Source organism: Hirundo rustica, chromosome 11, assembly GCF_015227805.2.
Source record: "Hirundo rustica isolate bHirRus1 chromosome 11, bHirRus1.pri.v3, whole genome shotgun sequence".
NCBI classification, from domain to species: domain Eukaryota; kingdom Metazoa; phylum Chordata; class Aves; order Passeriformes; family Hirundinidae; genus Hirundo; species Hirundo rustica.
The window spans coordinates 12,025,338-12,047,816 of NC_053460.1; the positions used below are offsets into that span (position 1 = coordinate 12,025,338).

The window sequence follows — 22,479 nt, forward strand, 5'->3', positions numbered from 1 at the left end:
AAGCTGAAGATGTGCTGTGTACATTACAGCACAGTTTAACACACACACGGAGCCATCCAGCCCAGCCAGGCACCAGCTCCCAGTGCCGGTGCCACCAGGCTGTGCTTCCTTTCTCATGACTCTCTTGCTTTGAAGTTGAGCTGCAGCGTGCTCAGCTGCGCTCAGCAGGAGGGCTGAAGGGTTGAATATTCAGATTTCATCTGTTTATAGAGTAGGCTTTTGAGCTGTAGGAGTTCTGTTCCATTGCCCAGTGTGTGGGGGAAGGGCTGCTGAGGTTGTTAATGGGTCCCGAGGAGCTCCATCCCTTACACAAACCACTGCAGGCCCTCTGCTCGTGCCAGACGTTAATGGCCACATGGACCTACTGCCTAATATCGGGTACCTTTAACAGAGCTCTTTAATTGCATCTCTGATTTTATTTCTGCTTGTTTCATGCCGGCTGCACGCTGCAGCAGGCAATATTTAGTCTATTCCACTTCACTAGTGCTGCTTTATAGTTGATGTTGATGCGTTATTGCTTTCTGCGGTGGCTGACTCACAGACACATGAAGTTTCCTTGGTTTCCATAAAGAAAGAAAGGATGAAATTTGATAACATAACAGGGAAGCTATTGATTCTCTAAAGCTCCATGTGCTGCTTCAGTGTATGCAGTACTCTCAAGCACGTAAGAGCCCAATTAATGAGTGGGTGCCCAGGACGGGAAAGCAGACGAGTATTTACCTGCTCTGTCCTTTCATTCCAAATCCAGACAAGCAGAGAAGCACTATGGTATTCCTACCAAACAACTTGGGAAGAACAGGTTTAAGCCTCACAAAGCAGAGAAACTCTGGAAATTCCCCTGTTTTCCAAGCAACTCCTGCACCACACCACGAGATGTGCAGCACTGGGTATGATAGGATTGAGGCTGCTGCTTCTAATGGAAACGTGATGTAGCTGCATTACAACAAAGTATGCTGGGATAAAGGAATGATTCCCTGTCCTGTTTGTTTCATGGGGGACCTTTTCTCCCGTTACAGAAAAATTGGCAGCCTCCAGCTGTGCAGAGCTGTGTGCACCGCCAGGGAAGGGGCAAGCTTGCCAAGGGGTTTGTTGCCTATCAGCACAGAATGGCACTCTGTGGAGTGTGGCTGGGGTGGACCTGCGACTCTTCTCTGCTGCCAGTGCTTATTACAGGCCGTCATCCTCTCCAAAGTTATTCCTGCCCTTTGTCTTTCTCTTGTGGGCAGATGTTCCCTATTCTTTATCAAGCATTGATAAATGAGTGAGAAGAAACAGAAATATTCAACTGAATGAACTGCTCTAGCACTGGGTAATTCTGTGGTCCATGCAGCATAATTAAAGGTCAGTGTGCTCCTTCCTGCTTAAGGTCACTTTGAGTATTTGAAGTTGCACCTTAGACTTAAGACTTCCCCTGCACAGGAGAAAGTGTTATAAATGAATGAACTGACCTATTCTACCTCTTCCTACACTCTGGAAAGACACTTTTTTCTGTAAATTGTGGACACCACCCATTAAGAAGTGCTGCAAAGGGCTGCATACTCTTACAGTGCTATACATGGAGCACTTTCATAGAGTATATGCTGGTCTCTGTGCTTTTTTTTCACCTTTTCTGGTTTATCCTGTACAATATAATTAAGCAGCCTAATGGAGAAGGCACATGAGAGGTTCCACTCACTGAAGATTGCAGTGATGTAGCTCCAGGGTCTGGCAGAGGGGCTTATATTGAGCCAAGTGTGAATCAAGCACCTGCTATTAAAAGGAACTCACTAAAACAGAATTCCATCAATTCGATGTTTAGGTTTTTTAATATTCATAAAAATATATTTCTTGAGGCAGGGAGATAGCAATGAAAGGAAGGACAACTAACATCCGCATCTTCTCCATGTGATTAGAGTATTTGCATCAAATACTTTATTATGAAGGCTGGAGAACAAGAAAAGCACATTCAGCATCATATGTTATGGCACAATCCCTCTCTGGTAGAGCAAACAATGGGACCATTATACAAGCTGACATATTTTTTGTTTCTAATATATTCTGCTTCTTTGTGTCTGTGTGTGCTTAAATAGCAGGCACAGATGTACTGTTTCCAAAGGTCTTTGACTTGTCATGAGAATACTGTCTTTACCAGTAAAATAAATTGATTACTAGTGACAATGTTAACTATTATACAAAGAACACAGCTCTGGTGGGCTTTGTTAGATTTTAAAGAAAAGGTGATTATTTCTTCTTTATGACAGTTTGAAAGGTTTGCCATGTGGATATGGAAAGATTTTGCTCATGAATATGCAGAGCAATGGCAACAGGCCGGGGAGCCAGATCTTCACATTGACCGTTGGCTGTGATGGAGATAAAAGAAGAAATAAAACACAAGACAAACACAAAATGTACAAAACCACCATGGGAGCTGGTTGTTAGAATATCCAATTGGGAGGATATTGTGCAATATTGTATATGGGGTATAATATCAAATTGATCACTAAGAGGGACAGCAGTGCCAGTGGGATGATGCACAGGGCATCGGGTTCATCGTAAGGCCACCAGACTCTTGAATATAGCTAGGGATTATTATTTGATGCTATGATCAAGTATTCTGTGAGCAGTGACCTCAGGAAACTGGCCTATGACACAAGGCCATATACCTTTCTTATCAAGATGTGTTGAAATAATTTTGGGAACCATTCTGGTGTGCTGAAGGAAAAACAGAGTTCACGCCGGTACTGCAATGTGCTGTAGAGCAGAGATATTAATGGAGGAACAGAGTAAAAAACACAGCAATAAATTACCTACCTCTTGTATTACAGAGGTTTTTTTCAGAGGTTTTTCCTTTTATAATGTGAAAAATTATAAAAGGCATACTGAGAGTAAGGCTTTTTACTAGAACCTTTACATTTCTGCAGGGTTCTGCACTAAAACATATTTTAAAAGTTCTCCTACAGATCTCATGTTAAAAAAATTTGGGATCTTTTCCAATCTAATTTAAGATGCTACAAATATTTTGTGTAATGAGATTGGAAATTATCCATTTGCTCCCCCTAGAAAAGGCTACTTCTCCCTTGATTGCAGTTCAGATCATGCAGCTAAACACCAATTTAGAACACAAATCAGGCTCCTTGTTGATTGCAGTTCAATTCATGCTGTTAAACACCAGTTCTCTGATCAGCAAGATGCTGCTCTGTGGGCTGTGACCTGGGCCTCCCAAAGCAATGGATGCCCAATTTTTACATAGGTTGCATTACTAAAGTTAGGTCTGTCCCATCAAATCATAATTAAGGCTACAGTTCCTACCTGATCCTACAACAAGACTTCCCTTTTATATTCAAATGTTTTTTAGTGATTCATCTAGAATTAGTGGCAACTATGCATTCCTTTGGCACATGTAATCTGCCTTTCCTTTAAATCATTGACTCTTGTTCAAATATCTATGACATCCTTAATGCATTTAATCTTCCTCCTGTTTAGAAGACTTTTTCTTAGATTAATTCTTTCTCAGGTTGCTGTACATTTTTTGATTTTCCTTACTGATCAAAATGCTAATGGTTTTCACAATTGGTCTTCAGGTCAGAGTGAAAGAAAGAGTAAGACTTTCCTAAAATCTAGACCACAAGTCACCATCTTGCTGATGAGGGATATTTTTTCTGTTCTTGGCTGTTAAATCCTCCCTGCTACTGCACAGCCATTATCACCCCATTTTGCATCATTTGGTTCCAGTCACTGTCCCAGTGCTGTTCTTCCCTGCCTCGTGTCCTGTTCAACACCTCCAGCCTCAGCATCTCTGCAAACTGGAAGCAGCATTCTGTGTGAGGGCTCTGTAGCCCCTCTTTATGGCAGACTTGCTTCTGAAAACAAGCTCATCCGTGAAATCAGCCCCTTTTCCACCACGAGAACCACTAGGACAGAGCATGAATTCTTCCTTTATTCATTCTTTGATCCATGGTGAAATGTGGTGCATGACAGAAGCTGCTACATGTGGTAGGTTCCTTCTTGTCAGGTGCGTCTTCACACTTCCCAGCCCCCACTTCCACACTGCTTTTAAAATGTCAGATGAATCCTATTGCATTTTTATGGACCATAGAAATATCTCAATATGTTTAAGAAGACTTAGCCTTTGTACTTCTTCCAGTTCTCTGCTCCTTCATCCTGTTCTTACCATACCTGTCCAGCCTTCCTGCGGTGCTCCTCAGCCTGGTTCTTTCTGATCCTCACACTTAGAGCAGCTAAACTCCATCCCATGCTCCTATCTTATTCCTAATCTGACTTTATGTTCATTCTGCCTCTGTTGACTAATGTTCTTTAAAATACAGAATATGTAATAAAAACCGGCATTTTAAAAGGAAAAGGTATCCAGGCAAAGCAGGGAAGTACAAAAAAATCTGATCCTTTTTGGAACCTTTCTGCACTACTCTTCTGATTAATAAACCTGCTTTTCTCTGTATGTTTTCAAATTGCTGAGAATTCCTTATACAGCATGTTAAAAAAGAAAAAAATCTTACTGAAATCCTGCAGAAGCTTAGATGGGACAGACCCTAAACTGAATGAAAGATGGAATGTGATAATAAAGGAGACTGAAACCAAGTTTGCTTTGTCACAGCAATTTCTAATCAATCCTTATGTGTCGTGTGGTCATATTTTAATGAAAATATCCTCATGAAATAAGAAAAAGTATAAAGTGTTCATTCAAAAGCACCTACCAGCTGCATACACTGCATTCATAGAAAGACTGATATATCTAATCAGGGGTTCACATTTCAAACCAGGAGGCCTAACAGCTTCTGAGATATAAGTAAATGAAAATTCATGATCCTGTATTGTGCCCAAGAGCCAACTTTACTGCTATTGCCATATAATTATTTATAGCTGCAAACTATCAAATGGAATTGCTTACCACCACCTTACTACACATGGTAATTGATGTGAAGTGAGGCATTGCGTCCCCAGCTGACCCCAGCATCCTGAAAGTCAGATGGATTTTATCTAACTCAATTATGATTGATATTATCAAAATCCGTGGAGAACAACATGGTGTAAGGGGCTTTTCTAAGTGTGTCTATTGATTGTTCCTCTGTGTCTGTGTGTGTGTGTGCATGTGTTTCTCAAGGCTGTGGCAATGGAGCTGCCTCTGGGGAAGAGAAGAGCAGTATTACTAACCATTTCCACGTGTAAATATGTATTTATGATGGCTGAACTTGCCCTCATTGCCTCATAGGGATTGCTGGAACTTGTACTACAAAACCCTGGGTTCACTGGCAGAGTATTTTGCTACAGTAAGAAAATTTGCCAGTATAGTTGGCGGGGTTGAAAAGCGAAATGTTCTATGATCTGCTTCACTGAGACTCGAGCAGGACAAAAATTCCTGTGTCGCATTTCCAGGCCATTCCTTCACCCCACTGCAGCACGGCAGTGGCTGTGCTCTGTGCAAGCAGACTGGTTACAGATGTTTGCAAAAATAGGCATAAACCTGCAACAATGGAATGAAGCTTTCCCCAGGGCAGCCTTACTATTTCCAGCTACCTGGAGTTCAGGGACTGCTGTCTAGATCTGCATCATTGTGTTTAATAATCTCTGATGGACATTTCTTGTCTGAATTTTCTCCAGTCACCTTCTGAACAATTTTAGCATCCAAATATAGTCCAGAAGTCTGTTTTGATAAAATAGGAAACATGTAAAGTAATATGTATTTTTATATACTTGCTGTTTTGTGATTTCCCAGATTGCTCCCTGATGTAGTATTATGAGAAATGGTGACCATTTATACCCAAATCATCTTTTCCGTGTTAAGGAGTGTTTTTATAGACTCCTCACAAAACCTTTCTCAAGCTTTCCTGTCCTAATCAAAGGACTCTTACCTAATTAATTTTTCACTAACCTTTCCAAAATATTGCTGTCATTACTATTTTTCTCAATGTTATCCTTTAATACCACCTTTGAGATCAAATACTGAAAATTATTTACGAATCAGGGATGCTGTGTATAAATAATGTTTTTGCATTCCTCAGCTAAGCATTAAGTTAATGTTTACTGCCCATAATTACTCTCCCACTTTGCTAAGTGATAATAAATTATTTAGGGTGCCAAGCTGTGTTTCTGGTTTGGGGTATTATTTTCTCTTCCCTTCCCCCCACTTGTGCAATGTTTGCTTTCTGTCAGTAGCTTGTCTCTGGAGGTTTTATCACCAAGTTGCTCAGAGATTCTTCAGCAAGCCTCAGTCAGTTCATGTTTTTACTGTTCTGGTAATGTTCTACTAGATATTAAATTGCCACCAGGACATGCACTCCTCAATTTTTCTTAAATCAGTTGTGAATATGTTACAGCACAGGTCCCGCTACAGAGCTCTACAGGAAGGTACACACCCTTCACAATGAAAAATCAATTATTTAGTCATCATTTAGTTACAGACATGTAGGATGGATGAGTTGATATGCTGGAGAAGATGTTTCACTATTCTGCCTGCCCTTTTTTTTAATTAGTTTTTAAGCTTTGTGTTGGCCTGGATGCAGCACAACTCAGTCAGTAACAAATTTAGAAATTCAAAAAGGTGTCTTCTGGCCTGTTCTGTGGACTCATTTTGTGAGGGGCATCCAGAGAGTCAATTCTTGCACCATTATAAAGTTGCAACAACTGAATGTCCAATCACTGTGCAGCTGGAACAGGTTGGAACAGGTTGGAACAGGGTGGAACAGGCTGGAACAGGTTGGAACAGGCTGGAACAGGGTGGAACAGGTTGGAACAGGGTGGAACAGGCTGGAACAGGTTGGAACAGTCTGGAACAGGGTGGAACAGGTTGGAACAGGCTGGAACAGGCTGGAACAGGTTGGAACAGGCTGGAACAGGCTGGAACAGGTTGGAACAGGCTGGAACAGGCTGGAACAGGTTGGAACAGGCTGGAACAGGCTGGAACAGGGTGGAACAGGGTGGAGCAGACTGGAACAGGCTGGAACAGTCTGGAACAGGTTGGAACAGTCTGGAACATGTTGGAACAGTCTGGAACAGGGTGGAACAGGTTGGAACAGGTTGGAACAGGCTGGAACAGGTTGGAACAGGTTGGAACAGGCTGGAACAGGTTGGAACAGGTTGGAACAGGCTGGAACAGGCTGGAACAGGGTGGAACAGGGTGGAGCAGACTGGAACAGGCTGGAACAGTCTGGAACAGGTTGGAACAGTCTGGAACATGTTGGAACAGTCTGGAACAGGGTGGAACAGGTTGGAACAGGTTGGAACAGGCTGGAACAGGTTGTTCTCCAGGGATTTGTCCGCTGATAGGAATATCTATTTAAAAGTTTTTTGTGAGGTTATAGTAGGAAGTCTGGAAGGCTTCTTAGGAAATAAGTTATAACGCCAGGTACTGACATTTTAGAGCTTTTCATTCACTTAAGTAAAACTTCTTGGTATTCTTATTAGCAAAGTACACATTTACTTTCTTTACAGAGTTTCTATAGTGTTCCTTCTCTTTTTCACAGCCCCCTGGGACTTTCCCAGTACTGTACAAAGCAGCCATAGGGCTGACCTAACTGCCCTGTTCTTTGCCTAAAGACAACATTTGGACTATAGGAAGTTAGTTTAGGAATGTTATCCTCTTCCCTGTAGGAATACAGATAGGAGATTGCAAATGCATCCATACTCCAGCTATTGCCAGCTGTCAGACAGCCCCTTTGAGTCCTGAGTTCCCTGTAGCTGTTCCAGTATTAAAGGAAAGGTACATTTGCTCTTTCACCCTACCAGACCAGTCACACAGCAGATCCCTTGAACAGAGGGGTCACCCCAGCCTTTAACTCACGCTTATGTGGGAAAATGAAGAGCAGTTGAAGATAGTGCACTGTGAGCAATGCTTCCTCCTTTTATAGCCATCAATTTTGGTGAGCTAAAGAAACAAGCATTGTTATTAGATTGATCCATATCAAAATCCATATCAAAATCCATTTCCCAACATGAAATTCACAGAGCTGCAAAGTTTCTTGCTGTTTGTTTTTAGAGAGATGTGCATTTTCCCAATACATCTGGAAATGTAAAAGAATACCCACAAGGATTCCTATAATGCACTACCCAAGACACGTTGACAGCATGATTATTTTACATTTCTCTCCTCAGAAAAGCTCTATACTGCTAATTTTATTGCTACTGTTATTTAAACCCAAGTGGATAGTATTTATTATGGCTCCTTAATATCTAATTTTTTTATCTACTCAATCAAAATTTATGTATTTTCCTTTTGCAAAACTTATATCTCAGTGAAAGATCTCTTGATCATTTTTGTTGGGTTTTTTTTTTTGGGGGGGGGGGCATTTTTTTTTGGTTTTTTGGGGGGGAGGTGGAGGGTTTGGTTTTTTTTTTTAATGTTAAAGAATACTGCTTAATATAGGAAATAAATGAAGTTGGATTTCCTGATTTTGGTCATCCAGAGGAAACCAGACTGTCCTTCAGTGAGCTTTCAAAGGCAAGATGATTATATCACACCTTAATTTTGGTGTCAGCCAACAAGTAGGCACCTGGCCATGGGATCCTCCAGCACTTTAGCCCAGGTAACATTCATGCTTCTATAGCATCTGACACGGAGTTCACCTGCTAGTGACTGACCCAGTGTTTAACAGTGATTCACCACTGGAAATAGTCTTTGAAATTCATAAATTCAAGGCAAGCCTGGTTTATGGGGACTGATAATGCTGTATTAGTTGCTGGAAGTTAATGAGGTCCTGTGTTTGAGTACAACCAGATTAAAATGAAAAACGAACCACATTACATTCTGTTTCGACAATTATTATCAGTTGGTTGTAATATAAATATGCAAATTTCTCAGCTTGAACTTTAACATCCTCTGTAGAGACCATTCATCTCTTTAAAGTATTAATTTAAGTTGTAAAAGGATCCATACATCATTGCATGTCATTTTGAAAACAAATATTAATCAATTTTACACTCTGAATTGCCACTGTGCAAGTGTAATGTCCATTATTTTGGAGCAAGTCAGTGGCAAGAAATTTACATATTCATTCTTGGCTTAAGAAATCATATGATAATACAAGTACAACACAAGAAATTCAAAAGACTTAAGACCTTATCATCATCTATTCAATGGCAAAAAGCCTGCCTTTGCATTCTCAATGCATTGGTATGCAGATTAGGAATATGTTTCTCATTCCTATCAGTATAACCTTGAAAGCTGGTGACAGCTGAAGTGTAGTCATAAGTTTTCTCTTCCAACAGAAAAACAGAAAGAAAAAGAGGCAACGAGTGTAAAGGATACAGCAATTTCAAGTTTTATGATAAGCTTTTTGATAGTGTATCTGACTACTTAGACTGTACTCTGTGGGTATGTAGCTTGAAAGTGTGTTGTGTCTAGATTTAGCTAGAATTGTAATTGCAAGTACATCTCTGCTGCTAAACTAATTTTGATATTTCTGATATGAGAGTTAAACCTGACTTTTTATTAGCTAACACTATAGGAAATATTTGCAGGTGTTTGCATGTTAAATATTGTCAAGGACACTAGTTTGATAGCAGCTGTCTCCCAGAGAAAGGGGACAGTTTCCAGTTGGAAAGCAAGCAGTGCCAGGCAAGCACTGTGCTCAAAGCCTCGTCCTACGGAAACGGACAGAAAGCAAATTCTTCAGCCCAGGTAGTTTGCCTGTTACTTCTGTGGGAGCCATAGCTACCGAATTATTGTTTTACAGTCAGAATTGAAACAGGGAAGAACAGAGGAGAGGTTAGGTAAAGCTTTGCTAATGTTTTAAGTGTAAGACCTCACTCAGCAGGAGCTGTTTTTTCTCAGGTTTCAGTGTGTCAGTGAGGAAGGTAAATCCCATCCCACCAGAAGGTGATGCCAACAAGAATGCTGATTCCACCTGAGAAAAGCAAATTGCTCTTCTGGATAGAACTGGAGATTCCAAAAGGGCCATTCCTGAGCTCCAGGATGACACATCAAGAAAAGAACAGCAGTGCAGGTATCCCCCTCACAGCTACCTCATCTTTGTTAATTATGCAAAACAAGTTCTGAGATAATTGGCCTGGCAGAGGTTATACATAAGCTCCCTCTAGTGGATTATTAAGCAGGAATTTCTAAAAGCACATCTTTTCTCTGACCATCTTCTGTCACTCCCTGTGCAGGTGAGATTGCCGTAAGCACCGTGGAGTGAGCTGCTGTTGTCTGGCCCTGCTTGTTGCCTCAGGAAAGTCTGTGGAAAAACGCTGCCTGTACACTTGCAGCTATAACACGAGACAACTGCAGCACTTTTTGGCTGGGCTTGCTGTTCTTCATTCCTCGGCAGGGTCAGTTTGATTGCTGCTTCAGAATACTGATGTTTCTTAATCATCTGCCTTTGTTTTCTGGTTAAGTGAACGGGTGAATACTTTGCCACACATCCTCTGTCAATCCAACACGTTGGGAGAGGAGAGCTGAAGCAGTACACACACTCTTTCATAAATTTGTCATTATAGCATAATCAGATCATTAGCACTTACTCTGCTCTTGCACAGGCTAATTCTATATTCCTGAAATAAGTACACTCGGTTACAGCGCTCCGTCTCTCTGTCCCCCTGGGTGCTTCTCAGACCAAAACTGCAAAGGCAATATGCAAGACGCTCGTGTTCCTTGTTTGCACAGGTCATGCAGGTCAGAGGAATATCATAAAGAGGACACGTGCAAGTGGCCAGATTAAAATGCAGCAGTACATCAGATATGTCAACCGGATTTAGGATTATAACAGACATGTAAGCAATTAGGGTATTTGCTAGTTCAAAATACTCACATGAATGAACCCGCATTATCTTCTGAAAAGCATAATAATATGTAATTGCAGTAACAATTCCTCTTCCATTATGTTCTAGACGTCAACATTCTATAATACCCTGCACAACTGATTGCAGGCAAACCCTTGGTAAGAGAAATACTCCCAGATGTGGTAATGTCCCAACACTGTGGCTGCTACCTAATATTAAAGAATTACAGTAGAAATGTTTCAATAAGAAAGTAGAAGCATTTCAGTTTTTATGTGGCATAGATTGCCACAGACACTGCCAAGCAGCTTTATAGAGTTCTAAATCTTCATTCAATGCCCCTTTACATCATTTGAATGAAGATTTAAGCCTCAATAAAACTTTCTGAGTGCTTGTGGCCATCTTTGCTGTATAGTAATCAAAGTGGGGTACAAGCAGACGAATGCACTGTAGTGCTTCTAATGATCAACACTATATCTAGTGACATTTTCCTTTGTAAGATGAGTTTTCTTAAAGGCTGTTTTCATGGATGGTGCAGCAGTACACATGGAAACAGGCATTTATATCCAGTTTTTATGCAATCCTTTAAAAGATTGCTTTGGGGGTTGTGGGGATTTTTGTTGCTTTTTTCCCCCCCCATGTAATGTTTATTTCCTCTATAGCTATTTTGAATTAATTTACTATATGGAAGATATGTGGGGGGCGGGGAGGGGGGGGAATAAATGAAAGCTAATAATTAAAGGGTAACTTTCCACAACATTACAGCTGCATTTCCTTGTTTGCTTATCAATCTCCAACTGTAATTAAGATATTGCTGTGCAATGAGTTGTGGCATTGAATTAGAAGCTCAAATGAAATCAGCTTCTAGTTAAGATATTAGCTGGGAAATTCAACACATGCTGGTGCATAAGCTCACACAAAAGGTATGACTGAGTGGAATTTGAAAGAAACTTTACTGTGAAAAAATGCCATTGATGGAGTACATGTTTTGTTTCAAAAATACAGACACATTCCGGATAAACTCTGAAAAAGAAATAACCAGTCAGTGAATAGTGGACAGGATTTGGTGTTTGAATCCTCCTGCAGAGGAAGATGTGGGACCATTCTGTGGATCTGAGCATCCACAAACTTCCACAAATTAAAAGTACAACTTCCCTCTTCAAGTTTAAACTCCCACCACTAAGTGTTTATTTTTCATTATGTTTTACTTTACATCAAGGTTTTCTGTTAATGATTAAAGTCTCTGAAATTGCCTCCCTTAGGCAGTTACCCTCAGTGAGGGATCTGTCTGGACCCTTATAGGGCTGTATTAGAAATTTGGTGTAGAGCTGTCTCTGTTACATGTTTTTTCTGAATACTTTGGCAACATTATTCTTCCTGCTGAAAAATAGTGAAATGCAAATCTTTATTGGTAGGAATACTAAGAACATAGAGTGGCAACTACTTTCTGTGAAGCATGCAATTGTTTCTGTGTAATCCTTAAAAGATACAAAGAAAAAATATGAGAAGTTTACCTTATTTAGATAACTGCAGCTGCCAGCACTTTGTCAAGGCAGTAGTACCAGTGTGAAAATCAAGCTCCATTTTTTTCCATTCATTTTTATTAAGAATTTTAAAGAAGACCAAAATTGGAAATTGCTCAGCCCATCTCCTCTGGGGAGCCAAGCTGCTTCTGGTTCTGAAAAAGGCAGCAGCTGACCTGCAAGGGGAATGCTCTGGTTACCGAGGCACCCAAAAATGGGCTTCTCCCATGCTCACGATGGAGCTCTTCCAGGTTCGTAAAAAGATTTCAGGTTTTCTTAAATCAAATTGTGACAAGCTGATTCTTTGGCCTTGTTTTGGAGGAAATTGTATCATTTGCAGTTCCGTTGTCAAGAGATGCAAACCTGGCAGAGCTCCACGGAAGAGAGACCCTCCTTGAAGCACCAGGGTGGGTGCCCCCCTTGGACAAGAAGGGGCAGCCGTAGCCCATCCTTGCCCTTGCTGGGTTTTGGCTCAAAAGGTTAACACACTGACCTTAAATCAAACTTACTTTTCAAGTTAAATTGAACTATAATTTCAGCACATAATATATGCAGGATCTGAACCGTAAGGGCAAATGAAGGCCTAGTTCTCCAAAACACCATAGCCTTATCAAAATTTACAGTTATCTCAACTTGCACCAGCATAAAACCAGGCCTGAGAGCTCAGTCTAGAGATTTGCAGCTGAAGGATCAGAGTAAAACCCAGAAAAAAAGGTATATTTCCCTTTTGGGTTCAAAATGAGAACTGAGTTTAACATAATTTCCAAATGATTGATCCCAAGGAGTAGGTTAGGAGGGGGATGTTTTGAGCAATATTGTCCCTTACTTCCCCTTGTATTTCTTTGTAAATAACATATTACCTATATTAAGGTAAACTGAATCTATTAGACAATTACCTAAGGGGATTGTGAAACTGGGGTCTGCATTATAAAGCAAGTGAAGTTATGACAGCAGTGACCCCAGAGGAATCAAGGCTGAATAAAGACTGTCTCCATTGCAGACAAATGATGATAAAGTGATCCTTTTAACCAGCAGTCAATGGAACCTGACAAGGCCAAACCTCCAACTAATGAACAGCCCAACCTTTGCTACCAGGGAGATGTACTGAAAGTTTAATCTCAATAAGCATCAAAATACATTTGGCCAAACATTTTTAACAAGAGAGTGGCACGTATCATTAAACGGCCGTGAAGTTAGATGAGTGTGGAGGAAAATAGGAGCATGGGGGTGTATGTTCTTACTGTATCACAGGTGCACAAAATTGCCTTGATAGAACAATATCTTATTTTTCTTCTAAAATTGAATTTCAGATGGTACCTACGTCACACAGACCTAATAATACAGAAAGCAATTGTCTCAATGATTCCTATTAAATCTGTGCATTTCCAGATCCTTATAGAGTAATGTCAGTTACAGAACAATGTCAGGCTGACGGACGCAGCACAGCGTTAAAGAAAAAAAAATCATGCACACAATAGGCCAGCTGCACATTAATAAATATGTAATGTTTGATTAAAAATATGGATCGTATTTTTCCCCCCAATTGCTGACTACCCCTAAGGCAGAAGATGTGATCTGGCTCCCACTGATGGGTTTATTTCTTGCTTGCTTTGAAAATACAAACTAAAATGTTTTCCTGTCCCAGCTGTTTCCCATTGTTCATGTTTATCAGCTCAAAGGGTGAACGGAGGAATAAAAAATACGCTCGCATTTCAAATGTGCCAGTCAGTCAATCTATTGTTAAAAGAAGAAAGCCTAATTGTCTGTGCTGGCAAACTTCTTTTTGGTGAATGTCCAGTTTTTAAGAAAAGCTATTCAGCTGTGCCATTTGTTTAATACATGCATAAAAAAGCACATAAAATCACAAGTTTTCTGTGGGATGGGATGGGGGTGGGGGAAATCACATTTCTAAGTTATATCCTTGAAACACTCAAGTGGTGGCCTGAGTAGTAGTCCATGGATTACTTTTCTGGTTATTTATTGATCTGAATTGGTGGCTTAAAGGAATTCTCATGAAATAAGAGCTAATGGCCTAAAACTGAAATTGGCCTCTTTCTCCAAATCTTACATTTTACTTCTTTAAGAAGCAGCACTTCTTCCAGATTGCATCACCAATGCAGGGGTGAAAGCCTTCCCTGGTTACATTCACAAAAGTTTTATGTTTTAATTTAGGCTACTACTCTCCCTCCTTTCTTCAGACCCTCATACTAACACAAAATGTGAATCAGGATGAGGAGAGAGCAGGAGCTACTTTCCTGCATAGGAGAATCTTCTGTTTGCCTCCAACCCTTGTGATAATTACGCAGCTCTATCCTGTCTTTGACTTGCTCTCCAGCTTCTGCTGGCAGTGCTACTCTTCCAGCTTTCTAACCAAGCCCAGTTAATCAGAACTTACACTCATTATATGTCATGCAAATGAGCAAATATTTAACTGACAGACTACTATATTGACCAGGACTGTGTTAGTCCATCTTTCTCTGGCTAGTGCAGTTTTTCTTTGAAAGCTTTTTGAGGAAAGGGTCATGTTTAGATCCTCAGTTGTACAGCACCAGGTGCAAAACCGTCTTACAATCTGAAAATATTTTAAAAAATCATTACTATAACAAATTACATTTTCTAGGTTTTTCTTTTTTTATGGGGTTAGAAACAAGTAAGTGGCATTAGCATCCAGCTATCACCCCCTTGTGACACTGAGATGTCACTCACAGCAAATTGTACAGATCTTTCGTATATGAGGAGTTCAATAACTCCTCGTGACATCTGAATTATGATTCCTGGGTGTCTGAGTTAACACCTCACAGGAATGAATAAGGCAATGACGTAATTGTCCCAAGTGCTCTGCACATCCAATTATCTGCTTTGGTCATCCTGGGCTCACATTTGCCTGGAAGTCTGAGAGATACATACTTCCTAAAACTGGAGATTGGGCATCTAGGGATGAGCTACCTCACTCACTAAGGTGAGGACTTGGGTTTTTTTTCTAAATCTGCCATTATTAAAATTTACTGGTACATATGAATGTACTTCATACTGGAAAGCACAGTGAGCCCCACCCTCATCTGCCCCACATGACCAGCCATTTCAGAAACTTCACTGAATATTAACATTGTTCTGGCAGATAAAAATCATACAGAATTATTCCAGAAGGTAAAATCAAAAGGGAGAATCACTAAAAAATAATTGATGTGCAGGTGGAAGGGAAGTACTCAAGGAGAAATGGCACGTGGTTGAATTTTAGCAATTTATTCTGAAGACTTTTGCCGTTGTCTTAGGGACTTCCTAAGTGAAGCACCAGGCACACTGCTCTGGAAGGACAGTGCACCCTCTGACAGCAGATATCAGGTGAAGATCTCCCAGGGGACAGTTTGGTGACCAGAGAAGCAAACAGATGGGAAGGGGTGCAAGAGGAGCCTGCAAATTCTCCTGGGGGAGCTCCCTGCAGCCCTCTGCATTCCTCCAGGAGCTCCAGTGCTGTAGCTGCTGTAAACAGATTCAGCCTCTTTCTGTTTGTAAAAATTATGGACAACAGTGTAAACCATTCATACTGCCACAGCTGGACAAGCAACAGGGAATTCTGGAGATACACAGGGCAATTTCTTCAAACCCACTATTAATATTCTGCAGCTCACCTATTAAATTGTAGCAGACGTCTCCATTAAGGATGGAGAAATATTTTGGTTTAAATTTGATAATCAATAATCTGCTTAGAAGGCTTCAGTTAGCAGATTATGAACTGTTCATCACATCAAATCTACTGGATCTGGGCAGATTCTGTATTTTTTTCCCAGAAAAGAAACTGAATTAAAAAAACAGGAGCATAAAGTCCTATGACTCTGAATTGCCACTTAGTCCTTGATCCAATATTTGCTTACTAGGATTTCTCTGCAGTTGATATGGTGACATAGCGTTAGGAAATTTCTTAAGATCTGGTAGAGCACAAAGCAGTGGCTCTCCTGAAAACACACACTCATAATTACACTGATTTATACAAACTGAAATTCTGGGTGTTACTGGCTGGGGATGTTCCAGCAGCAGAGATCCAGGACAGATGCCCATTGACATGTGATTTGTGTAATCACTTGCCCCAGTCAGTGCAGACATCAAACAAGAACAGACCGAAGTGGAACTGGGATCTTCGTTCAGTGTGCTTGGGCCCAGGTCAGAGAGGAGCAAATTGTGACTCACCTGTCAGTCAACACCACGGATGTGAATGTGCCTTCCAAGTCCAGCAGAGCCCTCCTGCTTTGTCACATGAAATGGCAAGCCCATGAGATCCGGAAGAGCTGGAAATTGCCACTCCTCCAGCACCATTGTGGCACGGACATGAAACAGTGAGCCTACATCACGAGTCACCTGGGAATTCACTGACCTTCCAAAGCAGAGAGGAATTTGGTATTTATTAAGTAATTATTAGCTATTTTTAAGACTTGATTATTCCAAAGCTGATCCACAGGTGCAAGTCCAGTTCCTACCAGGAGCACTCCAAGGTAAATCCCTGCCTGAATAAATGGCACCTTATTTTAGCCAGACACTAACTGTTTTCCAGTAGGGGAAAAGAATTATTTTTCAGCTGATCCTTCCTTGGTTTAAAAGAATATTTCTTCAAAATACTTTTTTTTTTTTTTTCTTTTTCTTTTTTTTTGTGAAAAGAGGTAATTTTCTCAGTATGAATTTTTTCTGTATCCTTTTTCCTTTGGGAGACAAAATAATTGGAAAGACTTGGCAGAATTAGTAATATTCTTGAACTTGTAATTGTCTAATGTCTTAGTGTTCTAGATAGAAAATCAATACATTATGATGTGCCCCAAGCCAAATTAATATAATGTTAAAATGGTGGTTTGAAACTGTTTGAAATGCCTGTTTGAAATTCTGCATATCTACATCTAGTGATTCAGAAGCTCATAGCAGAGGGTGGTTTGGTGCTCTGTCTCCCTGGATAAATCTGTCTCTTCCTGGCTCTTTGCTGTTTTAACTCTGTCAGGCAGGTAAAAACTTCTGCTGTGATTTTCCTCCAGTGGCCCAGAGCTTTTCAAAGAATTCTGAAGGAGACAACACCACACATTGATTAACAGACCACGTTTAGCATACCTTTTTAAAATTACATTTAGCCTTAGATTTCTTCTGTAATATAAGCTTCTTCCAAAAGTAGCACTCAGTACAGGAAAAGGCATTGGGCCAGACAGTTCAGGCACTATTTTATTACCATAACAATTCCCTGCATCTGAGACATTGTCCATGACAGCATCCATGTTATCCACTCTACAACAATTTTACATAACAAATTTACTCCCTAGACCAAAACTTTGAATTGGACTGTCATGTACCATAAATAAAACACTAGCACATATTTTTAAGATTTAAAATATGAAATGTAGTATAGCAGGGGACTTTCAAATGTAATTAGCACTAATGCAGGTCTCTTTGAAATCAAGAAATCTTTTTTCCTATAGTTGTGCTTCATCCATGGTTGGGAAGACAAAGCTTTAGACTTTTATAGAATGCAGCAAATGAAGATATAAAGCAAATGTCATGCTTTATATCATTTTCCTACTGCCATCAGGAAGTACCAGTTTCTTATAGACTTGTGGACCATCTGTTAGATATGAAATGCACTGAGGGCTAAAAAAAAAATCACTCTTTTTCTTGTCTTCTGTGCTGCTTTCATTGTAGATACCAGGCCCTGTTTTATTTCATGCAATATGCTATAGTATCTTGCAGTAAGAAGAACAATTAATTTCCTCAGAAGTCATGGCTACGCACCCAAAGCGAAGACTTTTGACATTCCATAATAGGTGTTATGTATAGTGGGTGTCAAGAGTTGCCTAGATATGCTGATAATGAGCCATACTTTTGAGGAGTCATAATCAATCATTCTTCATTTGGAAAGTCAGATCCATCAGCCTGTCATCAAAATGTCATAACCCATTGATCTCACATTGCAATCAAGGAATCTTGACTCTTATTAATGGCATTCAGTTACGCCAGTAACATCAGCAATCATTTTATCTTTTATGATATTTTTATCACTTTAACGGTATCATTTAAAACACTGAAGTTAGTGACTAAGTCCATTCATCCTTTTCTTAATCCCCATTAATAGTTACCACCAATTCTAACGTAGCTGTTTTAAAGCTTCAGATAATTTTAGATCCAACAAGATCTGCTTATGGAAATAAATAAGAACAAACACCTGTGATTCAGAAAGACCTGAGCAGATTGGATTCCCTTCTGGGGGTCATTCTACCTCTGCTCTCATAGTTGGTGATGTCAACACAATCTTTTAAAGAAGTTACTTCCTGTTATCTCAGCGCTGCCCATCTGTTATTCCTGTATCTCTCGATGACATGTCACCAGTGGTAGTGACAATTTCTTATCCACTGCTGTCAGAAAAAGAATAGCTTAGGAGCTTGGAAACAAATTTCAAACTAAAAGTTGCTTTGAAGTTTGATCTGCTATTCAGTGAAGCACAGTGTAGAAGAAATAGTAAACATGTCAAGATAAAGGAAGGAAAAAAGGGAATGAGAACAGTGGAGCGGGATAGAGATGAGCTGCATTTGCATACATTTCCAATGTGCCTTTCAGGCACAGATACTTAAGGGATGCATAGCCCTGTTGCCATGTGGGATTTTAATCTGTGGTTTAGGAGCAGGGAACATACATTGTCTGGTTGAGTAATTGTTGAAGACAGAGACTAATCTTGTTATTAGTGGGACGTTTTCTGCGATACAGGATTTTACAGCAAAACTCTTCCAATACGTGGGAACAGTCAGGACTCCTTTCTTAATGCTAGGAGGATTTGTTCCCATTTTCACCTTAAATTTTACAAATCTAAGATTGCTATATGACTCTGAGAAAAAAATTGTAACAGCAGAACACTATACAGTGTTTATTATTTATAATGTGATAATTTTCAAACACATCTAATAAAATCAAACAAACTTGTGAAAGTTTCATGCTTGATAAAATTATTTCCTAGTAGGAAAGTATCCAAGTGGAAATTTTTACCTGGTCTAATGATTGCAAATTAACTGGGATTGGGTCTGCCAAGTCCTAGGAGCCCACTCTTGGCAGCCAGCTCCCTGCAAGGCTCCCTCACAGCAACAGGTTTGTGGAATCAAGCCCTTTGTTTGGATCAGTGCTCATCCCTTCGGGCAGAGCTGATTGGCTAATTCAATCACACTGGCTATTTAATTAATAAGGAAGCTCAAAATTCCACATGAGATGAAAGGATGAAGAGCCCAGGAATGACCCTTGATAATAATAAAAGATAATTACAACCAAGAATTGCATTATTCAGACTTTGTTATTGACATGATAAGCACTGCCATATGCCATGCAAGCTGTGATGTGCACCCTACTGCTCGGAGGTGCAGCAAAACTCTGAGGTGTCACTGCTTGCCGAGTTTCCATGAAAATGTGGCTTCAGGTGAAGAACTGAACACTGAGAAAACAGAAAAAAAAAAAAAAAAAATTCCCAGCAGTAATGAGGGGAGAGCAGCCTGGCCAGTTGGACACCTGTGTTCAGGTACAGCAGCAGCACTTGCAAGATTCATTTTTCTGTTTAGAAAAACCAGGGATCTGAAATACCAGAAGCATGTTGAGGGCACCAGGGTGCTGCTATAGCATCAAACTGCTATATTATTATGTTTATTAGGAAAACTAAGTTCCTTATGGAAAAATGACAGGTGTTTTTGCAGGATCTACTCGGAAAGGGATGAGGAACTACACTGAAGAGCAGATTCCCAAAATAAAAACTAAAGTTTCTGACAAAATGAAAAATTTCCACAGCAATTAGGTCCCATTTTATTTACACAATGTAAAGTGTCTGCTGATCCCAGTGAAGCAAAATGTAGGGGGCACCTGAAAGACACTGGGCAGGAAGGAAAATAACAAAACTACATCACCTGCAACACCACTTTCCTCTCAAATCATAATTTTGTGTGCTAGTTCCTAAAGACAACCCTGCTCTTGGGAACTAGAATTAGAAAATGGAGATAAGATATGGTCTTATTTTATGGCTCCACCTCCACTGCAACAGTGGGTCCAGTTCTGTCTCCTTTGATTCATCTCTTCAGATTGTGCACTCCTAACGTAGAGATCACATCCTCATCCGGGTATAGGATAAAAAGTCCCCAGTCTGATTACGGTTTCTCAGTTAAAATTAAAAGTTTTATAAAACCTTCCCCAATCCTTAAAGACTTCCAGAGTTTTATCGCTCGTTAAAAGTCTGAATCTGAGAAGCAAAACGTATTTGATTTGTAATGAACGTAACCCTTCAGTAAGATCACAGCTGTAATGTTACAGACTCAGTCATGTAAAGAGCAGTCACTGGAAGAAAACCTGCCTTCTTTTTTTTTTTTTTCTCTTTAACCTCAATAGAGCAGTTCTTTTGTTAATTACAGTTACTGCACACTGTGATATTGAAGTGCTCTGTTCTCAAACATATTCTTATTTATTTTAGTCCTTTTTTTCCCAGGTAATGAAATGTCAGAACCCTACTTTTTCTGGTTTTGTAGTATGTTGATCAAAGTGACCTTTGCTTTGCGGCAGACACAAATCAATATAGCGCTCTGCGGTATTTGACAGATAAAGGTGCAACATATAATAAATGGCAATCACTGACGAGGAGAGCAAGAAAATACCTGCCAACTTCAGTTCATACTGGCAATTTTCAGACAATGCCACATGTTATGTTCAAAGTAAAATTCATTCGTCCATCTAATAACAGAGGTGGGGGATATTAAAGGACTCAGTTTTGTTAAAGAAATGCTTCAACTCACAGTAATAATTCAGAGTCCAGTCCAGGTCTACAGTGGTTGGTTGCAAGTAAAGTTATTACATTTTGAAGACAGGTTAGAAGAGCAATTTTCCTTGCCATAAAGGAAAAGACACACACACACACACACACACACAGAGCTTTTGCCCAAGAAATGAAAAAGTAATTACATACACCCATAAAAACACAGTCTCTTATTCTTTCTCACACAAAGACACACACACATTGTCTTAATATCCTAAAGCAGCTCTCCAGTGCACTTTCACAGCTGAGTGTTTGATTTTCTTGTGTTCTTCGTAACCTGCTGATAATTTATACACAAATAGAACCAATTTCTATTTAAATGCTTAATTTCAAGTAGCGTCAGCAAAGTATCTGCCAGAGATTTGAAGTCAAGAAAGCACCTGTATTTTCTTCTCCTCACAAGAAACTATTTTTTATATAGTGACTGAAAGGCCCTTTTATTTATCTGTTGTTAATAATATATGTAAGTTTACAACTTGTATTAAATGTTTATTTTCACAGGTGCTTTGCATGGAGCTGTTGATACACACACTTAAGGCAGAAAAAGGCCAATTCACGACATACTTGTGGCTGTTCAGAGGCATTTGATGTGGTTCAGTGAAGACACAGCTAATTTATGAAGCCCAAGTGCCGATCATGTCCAAGCAAGTGCAGTGTGTGCCTGCTAGAGCCTCACACCTCGCCTGTGCAAAACTGAGGACTGAGACTGTGTTAACTTTTGATTAATGTTGTCAGGATGTGACCATTTATTAGTACTAATGGTCAAATTCAGTGTTGAAACTTACAGCTGAGCCTGAAATGCAAATCCAGCTGATGTTCCAAAAGCAGAGCAGCCTGCAGGAAGGGGATTGCAAAGACAGGGTCGGTTCAGGGGGAGACCAGGAGACAGCATCTTGTACCAACAGGCAACATGGAAAGACCAGTTCCAGGGAATCAGTAAAGCAGCCCAAAACATTTTAGGAATATTTTTTTCATCTGTTTCAGATTCTTTTTAATTTAGTGAGCCTTTAATCACTTATCCTGGCCTTTTTCTATTGAATTATTATATTCATTACTTATATACTTCTGTGATAAAAATGACAATTTCCTTCCTGGTTACTACTGCGCCATTTTTTTACTATTTTCTCACCCTGTTTTTATGAAAATTGAGTTTATCTTTGCTCTATTTTTTTTGACAAGATATTGAACAGGGAGCAGATGTTTTTTGTCATTTGTCTGCAATAATGCCAGACCTAAGCTCCTCAATGCATGATTAAACTGATCTTGCTTCTGTGTATCTTTTTTCCTATATCCTGTTGTATTAAACTGTAGCCATCGTTACCTGCAGCTTGTACCCCCGTTCATGTTAACCCATTCTGAATTTCTCACACTCTCAAACTTGTACAAAGCCAATATTTCTATTAGCATTATACATTTTGCCACATGATATATTTACTGAAATCAGTCACT

General features: G+C 39.9%; 2 long non-coding RNA genes across 2 annotated transcripts in view; both read left to right on the forward strand.

Annotated features, from left to right (window-relative positions):
- Positions 1–22,479, forward strand: part of LOC120757845 (uncharacterized) — a 126,138-nt gene that overhangs the window by 101,660 nt on the left and 1,999 nt on the right. The gene's annotated exons all lie outside the window — the stretch shown is intronic.
- LOC120757846 (uncharacterized) lies at positions 9,770–21,721 on the forward strand. The gene is made up of 3 exons (XR_005702693.1): positions 9,770–9,935; positions 10,099–10,260; positions 21,532–21,721. It is a non-coding gene; the product is annotated as an uncharacterized LOC120757846 (long non-coding RNA).